At 41.7% G+C, this 11,225-nt stretch overlaps 2 pseudogenes; one reads left to right on the plus strand and one right to left on the minus strand.

Annotated features, from left to right (window-relative positions):
- Positions 1-291: 291 nt before the first annotated feature.
- Positions 292-1,837, minus strand: LOC140700853 (nocturnin pseudogene; annotated as a pseudogene).
- A 7,530-nt stretch (positions 1,838-9,367) lies between these two features.
- Positions 9,368-9,439, plus strand: LOC140701017 (U6 spliceosomal RNA; annotated as a pseudogene).
- Positions 9,440-11,225: the final 1,786 nt, after the last annotated feature.

Raw genomic sequence — 11,225 nt, forward strand, 5'->3', positions numbered from 1 at the left:
TGCATGGTTTTAAAATGTTCATACTGCTTTAATTTACTTAATTTTACATGAAGATATAAAAAATAAATATTGCCATGCATAACTTGCTGACATTTAAAAAACCACAAATAAATAACTTGCAATGGTGTCTACAGAAACTACTCCTGCATACTTATTGTTAGTTATGGAGGACTCAAGCAAGTCTATTTTTATATAGCATCCTCAACTGAAAAAGCTTCAAAACAAGCCTAAAATAATGCCCTTAAATAATCAAGAAAATGCTACAGGGAAGAAAACAGTACAAACTAAAACTGGAGTGCAAACACCTTTTTTGCCATAGGTTTTAATGGAAAGGGGTTGTGAGCTATGGGGTTCCTTCCCGAGGGCATGTTGGAAACACGGAAAGTGAAGTTGGGGAAACTGGGAATCCTTCCTCAGTCAACTTCTTATCCAACTTCAGTTTCCTGAAACATCCCTGGTTAAGACTCCTGTGATTAAAAAGACAGACAGGCACTTATAAAAGTCCATCAAGGTTCCTCATTAAAGCTGAAGTCACACACTAGAGACAGGTGGTCTGAAGGGTAATTGAAGGATGGTAGGCGGTTGGGTCCGATCTGTTCTTCGGTGAGCAAATCCAGAGCCGAGCGCACACTGAGAGCGTGCTTGGAATACCAGATGTAGTCCAGGGTGTGCCAGCACTCCCCTGAGGTCCAGATCTTCCAGGTCGTGTATGGGGGCTCCGACTGCCCATCAGCACTCAGCAGCTTGTAGGCGCTGTTCAGGTTGAGGCTGGAGGAAGCGAAGTGTTTGTAGACCTCCTCCGTGGGCTCCGCATTAAAGTCCCCACAAACAATAAGGGGAATCTTGGCTCCTTGGGTGATGTTCTGCAGGTTCTGGAGAAGGTCGCAGCCTTGAGCTGATCGAAATCGCTCCCAGCCAGTACGTGCTTTTAAGTGGGTGACGGCGATGCAGAACTGTCGGCTGGACTCCTTGCACTCCAGTGTCTGGGCGATGGCCACCTGATTGGTTTTCAGAGTCATGGCTGTCAGCCTGATGTTGGCACTGTTGACTAGCTTGAATCGGTTCTGAAGAAAAAACAGGGCACAGCCATCCGGCCGGTTCTTGTGTTCTACGTCTAGACATGGTGACCAGGGCTTGGGGAAGAATGTGCCTTGATAGCCCAGTCTACTGAGAAGTGGGTGGAAGTTGTCAAAATAGTGGTCCACCTCTTGGAGGCACAGGATATCGGGCCGGTAGGCTAGGATTTCTTCCAGGATGAGACACTTCTTTCTTCCCACTTGAGTGCTTCGATAGGGCACTGGACAAAGTTGTCTTTGCCTTCTCCAAGAGCTTGGGCGAGGATGTTCCACTGCATGACCCTAATAGGTGGGTGGTGGCTACTGGGGCAGTCTGCCCTCAGATCCACAAAATCCCTCTGGAAGCGGGGAGGGCGAGTGTGCAGGACAGCCCTGCATTCCTCGAGGAGCTCTTTAGGATCAATGGGCTCCAGATGTTCTGGGTCAGGTGCCACCAAATACTCTGGGTGCTGGGAGGCGGCGCTGCTGTTCAGTGTCTTGGCGAGAGCGCTATAGAGTCTGCTCGTACCGTTTCCCATGGAATACACTGTTCGGGAGCAGCACCTCGCGACGCCGCGGGCCGCTGAGGCCGCCGCCAGTAGCGGGGCGGGGGGGGGGGACGCGGGCCGGGGGGCGGTCGCGGGCGGGGGCGAGCGGCGGCGCGGCCGCGGGCCGGGCGGGCGACACAGGCCGGGCGCGTCCCTCTGCAGCAGGGCGGAGCAGAGCCGCCGCGGGCTCTGATACATGCCGGGCGCCGCCGCCACAACCGCCGCGGCCCCTCGCGCGCCCGGCCGACCCGCGGGGCCCGGCCGAGGCGGGCGAGCCGAGCAGACTCTCAAGCCCGTCCAGACGGCGGCTCCCGGGCTCCTTCTCGCCCAGCGGCGGCCCGGGGGAGAGTCCTGAGCAGGCGAGCCGGAGATGAAGAGGCTGGAGCGGCGGCAGCTGCGGCCGCTGACTAGCTGTCTATGTTAATGTTTTATGATATTTGTTTTCTTTCTTTTCTTTCTCTCTATTTTTCCCTGAACTATTTCAGAGTAGACATGAGGCATCTTTACTCATCCACCCAACACCTCATGGTGTATTTTTTAAAAACAAGGGCTCTTTATTACATAACTGCAGTACAAGAATCAAAATTAGGAAATTAACATCGATATCAGTGTTAACTGACTTACAGACCTTATTCTGATTTCACAGTTTGTCTCATTATGTCCCTGCAACAGAAGAAAACCCGGAGTCATGCGCTGCATTCAGCTGTCATGCCTCTTTAGCCTTCTTTCACTGGGAACAATTCCTCAGCATTTCTTTTCATGACATAGGCATTTTTGAAGTGGATGGGCTAATTATTTCATACACTGGCCCCCCCAGTCTGGGTTTATCTGATGATTCTTCATGATCAGCCTCAGGTATGGATTTCTTCTCAGTGAATCACATGGGGAGGCACATAGTATCAATCTGACCCATTACCAGTGGTGTCAACTTGATCATCCAGTCAAGGTGGAGTCTGCCAGTTTCTTTACCGTAAAATTACTATTTTTCCTTTTAATGAATGAGTATCTCATGAGAAGAATCTAATCATTTTTCACCAGGGTGGCACAATAGCCTGTGCTGGATAACTTTGATTAGCTTGGCCATGTCCCCATCCCAACCTTCTGCATCCTTCTTTGTGGCCTACAACGTTGAACTGTGTGGACTGTATTAGCTTGGCCCTCTGGCTTGTGGGTGGGTTCGGTTAATGGGGGGGGGTCCTGCAGGAGATATGAAGAGAGTGGAGAGTGAGAGAGTGAGTCCGGGGACCCCCAAGGACAGGTGCTATTCCTCAGCTGAAGGGCAGGGCACTTCTCGGCCTGCAGCTCTGGGTTTTGTAACTGCCCCTTCCCCTTGCTGGCCCGAGCCTAGGTGTGTAGCACACATCCCTTACAGTTTCTCTACATTTCCCACATTCTTCCCCACACCTTTGTGGACTCTCCTTATGTTTCTCAATTTGAACGTGTCATACGTTTCCTGCAAGGGCCTTCACGATACAGCCTCCTGTGACATTCGTACTTTTCTTTCCCATTTTCTCTTAGTTGCAGATATGCTGGTCTACACTGATCTCAATCCTGGCTTGCCCTTCTGTCCATCTGACCTGGGCAGAAAGTACACTTGATGCTAAAGGCTTCAGTGAATTACATCAAAGATGAGCTTCTCTGCTCCGCAGCCAGGCCTCCAGCTTGCCTGGGGACTTCTTACTCTCCCAGCTCTAGCACAACGTGTGACTTCTGCGGACTTCTGCCTTGGCTTGCTGCTTAACATTGACTTCCTACCAGGGCAGAGTCCCCCTTCTGACCCAATTTCTTTTTTTGATGTGGACTCTAATATTCTGCTTCACTCTGCTGGCCCCTTTCTCCAGATGCTGGACCCTTGCCCCCAGACCCCCACATATTTTGATGGATGCTGTTTGCACCACCGTTCTTCTGTCTGCCCTGCCAGACCTCTCTCCACCTTGTTTTCTCCCTCCCTTCTCCATGCTGGCCCATATGTGCCCACTAACCCTTTCTGGCTCCAGCTGGGTTTGGCCAATGGGCGAGTCCTGACTGGAGATCCCAGGGAGTGTCTGGGTGAGACAGAGGTATTGTATCACTAGCTTCTCCCCTCTGGGGTTACCTTGAGCTGCCCACCTCCTTCTACTGAAGAGCAGAGCTCTGCTCCAGGTGGTCCTCTGCTTCCAGATTCTAGGAACTCCTTTCACACCTCACTCCTTCTGGTCTAGGGATGGTTACAGCCTAGGTGGGTAGTGACGTACTGCATTTTCCCTTGTGATTTCAACCTACAACCTTAGAAACAGTCCCTTAATTGAACTTCCCTGAATTTTCCTGAGTGTGATGGATGCTTCCTTCTAGGACCCTGGCTGATACAGGTTTGATAGTGACAACTGAATCTGTCTTGGCAGATCACCTGGTGCCAGAAACCTCATTTTGTCAAAATGTCCCTGCTCAGTGGATCTCAGACACTGATGACTGCTGCAACCCAGCTAGGGGGTCACTGTGCCCTTTTGGACTGCTTATTTGACTGCAGACTACCTCCTTGGGCACCCATCCTGCAGCTGGGTCAGCTTCTCCCATCTTTGTCCCTGCCCAGTCCTGGTTTCATTCCCCTCATTACTCACTCTTGCTGTTGAAGTATTAACATGACTTGTAGCAGAAGCAACATTTGCCCAGGTGAAAACATGAATCTCCTTTTCTGTAAGCTACATGAGGCAGATTTTTTCAGTCTGGACCTGAACTGTATGGTGGACAGACCCCGGAAAAGTAGCCTTCTAACTCAGTTCTGTGATGGATGCAAAAATATGTCTAAAATATTTATATAACCATCAAGGACATGCTTTTCAATATGATTTATAATATAGCTTACTAGTTTAAATTTTTAGTTACTTTAGATGTTAAAAATAAGTATAAACTGGTTTCATTCTACAAGAATTTGTTGTCAAGGAAATTCTGTACCTACTTGATAACTCTCTAAGGTTCTCCATTTGTGGAGATATTTGAATGTGTTTTAAAAACTGAGCCAGTAGATTAGTAGTCACGTTTTAGTGTTTTTCAGCTGTTTTTAGGATAATAAAAATTTCACTGTAACTCAGAAATGCATCTTTGTATCTTAAATTGTGCCAGGTACAAAGGATAATTTGTAGTGAAATGTCCTAAATTACAGCACGTCACTTTGAAGCACCTTTGGCTTAGACTGCATCATGAGATCATTACATTTAGAGTTTTCTAGTATGCTATTTTAATAGTATATTAATTTGTTGGTCATGTGTAAACTCTATATACCTTTTCATGTGATATTACCTACTGTAACATTTTGGAATAGCTATTTGTACTCCGTTTTGAGTTGGTTGGTTCACGATTTGACAGGCTTTGCTATTTGTCTTATGTTAAATGATTGATGGTCTCAGTCCAGTTCCTAATGTGCTTGTGTTTATCTCTGTTGAGGCTGGCGTTAATAGGTCTTCTCAACAAAGGTGCCAAGGACTGACCTGGAACAGACTCTAAATTAATTTTTAGCTTTGGAGATGTTCCTTCTAGGTCAGGATTGAGGCCAACTAGTAGCACAATGCACCAGAGCAGAATTGTCACTGCTGTGTTTCTCCTGAATGGGAGGGACTGTCAAAACTAGACAACGATGTTAAATAAATTCATTAGTTAGAAGACAAGCAACATCTAGAATCTTACCTGAAATGTTTTAAGGCCTAATATACCTATAGTAAAGATAGATATTAAGGGAATTTGCAATAGATTTCATAAGCAATTCTGTGGAATCCTCATTATAACCAGAGCTTTAATATTGAGAGATTAGCTGTATTGTTCGCCAACCCCCAGTTTTATTAAAAAATAATTGACCAATATCATTGTATATAGTTAAAGTGTACAACATGATAATTTGATATACATATACATTGCAGAATGATTACCAACATCAATATAAATAACATATCAATCATCTCACACAGCTAATCTTTTTTTTTTTTTTTTGTAGTGAGAAACATGAAGATCTAGTCTCGGCAACTTCCCTTTCAATTATACAATACCACGTTATTAACTGTAGTCACCATGCTGTGCATTAGATCTTAAGAACTTACTCACCTATACCTGAGACTTTGTGCTCTTTGACCTACATCTCATTTGTATATGCCATCTATTTGACCTTCCTTTTCTATTTGTGCAGTCTCCAAAGGATAAACAGGAAGAAGAGAAAAAAAAACACTTAGGGGAAGAATTTAATCATTTTATTATACGAATAAATTATTGGATTAAAAAATGGCTTTGATAAAATGATGTCATAATTCTGCTTGCAGATTTTTTTTAAATTGTTGGGAAGGGCCATCCAAAATTGTATTAATTGTTGTTTTACTTGAACAAGCTCACACTAATGAAGCAGAGGATAATTGTACAAATAGCAGGAGCCTGAAAGAGGTAGAACTAATTAAAACATAAAATCCTGCTCCCTGGATTTTATTAAAATTTCTGCTTCTCCACTGCTTGACTTCTTGTAGAGTTGGTCTAGCTTATTGCCAGCCGTCAACCTGGGAATCTATGCTATGTAACTTTGTTGTGTTATACAATATAGAAGGCAAGTGGGAAAACACAAAGGAGCCTCACGGTACATGAGATCTGGACTCCCCCAGACATCTTTATCCAGCAGCGCAAACCAACTTGCTAATGGAAACACCCAAAGTCCTGTGCCCTTATCTCAGCTTCAGATACAATGTGGCTGTGAGGTGGCAGAGGCAGGGAAAAGCAACAGCTCATGTATAGCAATCTTTCTTGCTGTGTCGATATCTGAAAACCGAAGGCTGAAATTTTAACTCCTGGCAATGAGAATGCTGCCATGACGCCAATGTTCAAGCAGGTTCCACTCCATCAGTTGTGTTCCCGTAGAGCTGTACCCCTTCATCCACCAAGGACCAGATGAACGTAAGATGATGCTATCACTTTCTGGGAAGTAACTTCTCCCAGATTGAATATCTGGGTGACAAAGTGACAATATATTCATTTGTGCAGTAGGTAGCTGGTAGGCTCTTTTGATCACTGACTACAGTGCTACTCTAACTTGGTTGCTCCTTAAATGGGTTAATAGTTTCCCTTAAGGCTAAAGTCAATTTAAATAAACATGAGAACCGTGGCTGAAATGCCTCCCAACTCCTCACAGTGACATAACCTCACTAGGGTAGCTGAGCCCCAGGTGTTTGCACCCTGCCTCATTTTCCTTATCAACCAGCCTGCACGCTTTTAACATGTGACACTTGAAACACTGTAGTATTGAGGTCAGAGGAAAACTGGTCTCCAGCTAAAGCTGAGTATCATCAGTGAGCTGATACCATCCTGAGGCACCAGCTGACTGACCGTGGCTTTATGAAACACTGAACAATTTTCAGGCCTAAGGACAGGACACATGGTTTGGGACTTTGAACTTGATGTTTTTATGTCAAAATTAGCTTTGGGAGATAAATGAACTGCCATAACTAATTGCCTTAGTTTCTGAAAATGGAGCTTTAAAGCAAGAGAATATCAACTACTAGTTAAGTAAAATTATAACACGAATTCCTTGCATTTACAAAATGCTTTCACATGTACTGTCTTCTCTTATTCTCTTAGTAATCCAGAAGATATTTTTATCCTCTTTTCTAGATGAAAAAACTGAGAGTGATAAAGACTGAGAGATTTTCCCAGGGACACTGCAGAGCTGATACCCAATCTTCTGGCTTGCAGTTCAGAGCCTTTCCATTGTGCTGCATGGGCTGTCTGAGAGAGGGAGACCTTTAACCAGCCAGCTGATCAGCTGAAATGGACTGAGCATGTACCAGTAACTGTATCCAGGGTATAAATTCCTTTCCTCTTTGTAAATCTAAAATGACCAGGTAAATAATTTCAGTTATTTGATTAAAAAGTATGCAATATATCAAATTTATTTGTATATATTGTAAAATGATGACCACAATAAGTATGTGTAACATCCATCACCATAAGCAGTTATAGATTTTTTGTCTTGTGATAAGAACTTTTAAGATCAACTCTCATAGCAACTTTCAAATACGCAACACAGTATTACTAACTTCAGTTGCTATGCTGTACATTACACCCCCATGACTTAGTAAGAAAAAGCTTAATTTTCTTGAATTTTATTGTATGAGAAAAAGCATCATTTGTTGATTAACCAATTAAAATAATACATGTTTCATTTAAAATTACATAGACATTAAAACATACTAAAATGTAACAGCCTATTATTTATCAAACCTTGGCAAAAAACCACTTTTGTAGCTATGCTTAGAATTTTTACCACTTGCTTAAAAAAGGAGCTAGCTTATTTTCCTAATTTTTTTTTGTTTCTTTCTAAGTGGTTGGATAAAAGAGAAGGCTTCAGACTGCTATGCCAAACACTTATCCACAAATAACATATTGAGAGTTTAGAAGGCCTTTATTCCTAACAAATTATAAGTCAGTTTGGGTAAAATGTTATTATATTTCCTTTTCAACAATGATTCTTAAAGTACTAGAAGTACACCAATGCACTGCATAAAACAAGGTTGATCAGACATGCAGTTTACAAATTCAGTGTTGATTATCCTGAAGGAAATGTTCAGAATGATCATTTTATGTTTCATATCAGGATTATATGTTGCAAACCATAGAAAACTATTCTTGAAAAATCAAGCAAAAAGAGAATTGATGGGAAGGCCGTGGGTGACGCACACATCAAAGGAAGCTCAAGGGCCAGGTCAGAAACAGCAAGAACCTGCAAAGCTGTTAGGTTTTGTGAGCAGTAGCTAATTTAATAGTCCTGTTAAAGTATCATCACAGAGGTGAATCAGCTGTCATTGTTTCCTGTCCCAGGAAAAGCAATTGGGTTTGCCTACTCTGGATAACATGCTCACTGCGTGGCTATGGTTAGAGGGGGATGCCCCACTTATATTGTACCCACTAGGAAAGAGGTGCTGATGCTCTCCCAGAAGAAAATGGTGTTATCATCAGAAGATGCTGGGTGAACATGAACAACACACGTCAATATGTATGTCTTTCTGTCTCCAAACAGTGGTCCCTTATGGGTATTAAATTATATAATATATAACTAAGAATAAAAATTATTTTAAACTGAAGAACAAATAAAACTTTCAACTAGTAGTATTAACCTGGTAAACTGACTAAATGATTGAGTCTTTATAATGTCCATCTGATCTCCATTGGCTGCCATGAATGTTCACTAGATAAACTCCTAGAGGCTCTGATTTAAAGGATAACATCTGAACAATTATTTTCTTATCAATTTTAAAACACTCTCCTTCCTCTGTGTGTAGCAGACACTTGCTGTTCTCAGCTTCTTGGCATTCATTGCCTTTTCCCATGGCAACAGTAACTTAGTTTTCATTGTCTCAGGAGAAGGCAACTTCATCCCTAGTTCTAGGGATGGGCCCTGACTGACTGAAGCCCAGTTCATTCTCCTGACCACAAGGATTAAGTTTCATGAACCAAAATGGGCTTAAGAAAAACCAGGATATGTCTTCCAGGGATTTCTAGAAAAGAAGAATCCTTGTTTTTCTTCAGAATTTATCTGGAGAGATATGTTGTCTTTCTCTGGATGATATGGGATGCAGACGTGAGGCCTGATAGTGCTGCAGCCATTTTGCTACAATGAGAAATATGAAGTCTGAAGTCAAACTTGATCTAAGGAAGAGGATTGCAGAGAAATGGAGCTGGAGCAAACTGCACCTGAAATTGTCATTCCTTGTGGATCTAAACTGAGTGAATCTAAAAATGTCTGCTCTAAAAATTACTCATTCTATACAGAGAAGATTAGCATGGCCCCTGCACAAGGATGACACGCAAATTCGTGAAGCGTTCCATATTTTAGAATAAATAAATAAATAAAAATTACTCATTCTAGACTATTTACATCAGAATCTCCTGGGTGTGAGTGATTTTTAAGACTCTATACCATTCTGATGGAGAACCATGTTGAGAACCACCATCTTAAACAGAGGAGGATGGCTGTCGTTTGTCTCCTAATTAAGCACTTACAGAAGCCTTTATATTATCCCAATAAAAAAAAAATTCCCTTTCACATGTCAAATGAAATCCTTGACCAATAGACACTGTCTCATCAGAAAATTTAATAAACTTAGATTAAAAAAAAAGACAATCACTAAAGCTGATCATTCAGAAGAATCACAGGCTAAGTGCCAACTATCTCTTCCTCCAAGAAGTTCTGTAGATCAACTCAAAAGAATTACTGAATTGGTCACAGCCCAATCAGGAAAACAGATATCATCATGCATGAGATTAGTAACCACTGAAGAAACCAAGGGAGGAGGTGATGTTATCAGAGCCCAGTGGTCAGGGTTACCTGAAGGAAGCTGGAACCAGGACGGGTTTTTTTAGTGGTAGCTGGAGTCAAGGAGGAGATACATCTGCTACCAGTGATAATCCCCAAGGCAGAGAAGTAGAAATAGCCTCCCTTCTGTCTTCCTTCCCCAAGTCTGATCAGAACTTCCCATTAGATGTCTCATTGACTACATCCAGCAGAACAGTGGCTGACAAAGGAGTCTGGGAGAAAGAGTGGTCTAGATTCTTGATTGGATTTAGGTCCAATTTTATACATTATTATTTATCTTCTGGCAGGAATACTTCAAGGTGGGACTGTGCACTCCCTATTATACTACTTCATGAGGTGTATGTCTTGACTGTTACATTTTTAATGATGCTGGACTTGATCAGTTGGTTTTTGTGGTGTCAGCCTGACCCACTCATTTCTCAAGTTCCCTTAATGGTTTTACCATCCAATTATTATGAGCTCTTTTTCCTCTTTCTTTCCTTTCCCTCATCTCCTTTCTCCTCCTTCCTTCCTTCCCTCCTTCCTTCTTTCCTTCCTTCCTTCATCTCTTTCAGCTGCAATATGGCCATTTCTAATTCTAACATTCTTTTTGCATTTGTTAGAATTCTTCAATGAAGAACTTTCATTCATCAATATGGTGTTATCTAAAAATACATTTTATACAAGAAATGCAGAAAAATGGGAAAAATGCATTTTCCTTTATTAATTCTCAGCATCCTGAATTGCTTAACCAACAACCTCCATACATAAAATTTTTACACTATTTTGTGAATACGTTCTCATCCCATGTAAAATTTTCAGGCAATTATTAAATTTAATGGTTATTTAATACTTATTGGTAGGAATATATCACAATTTACTTAACCATTTCCTTATTCATTTATTTATTGAATTATTTTGTTTTATTTTATTTTTATGTTGCATAATGTATTTTTATTTATTTGTATTTTTAAAAAATATATTTTTATTGAAGTATAGTCAGTTTACAATGTTGTGTCAATTTCTGGTGTACAGCACAATGCCTCTGTCATATAGAAATATATCAATATTTGTTTTCATTTTCTTTTAACCATAAGTTACTTCAAAATATTGAATATAGTTCCCTGTGCTATACAGTATAAACTTGTTTATCTATTTTATATACAGAAAGTAGATACAGAAGTTAGTATCTCCAAATCTCGGAGAGGGGAAGGGGGTGGGAAGGGATAAATTAGGAGTTTGAGATTTATAGGTACTAACTACTATACATAAAATAGATACACAACATTTCTTTATTTAGTTTGCTGATACTTTTTTTGTTACATA

Source organism: Vicugna pacos, chromosome 13, assembly GCF_048564905.1.
Source record: "Vicugna pacos chromosome 13, VicPac4, whole genome shotgun sequence".
NCBI lineage: Eukaryota > Metazoa > Chordata > Mammalia > Artiodactyla > Camelidae > Vicugna > Vicugna pacos.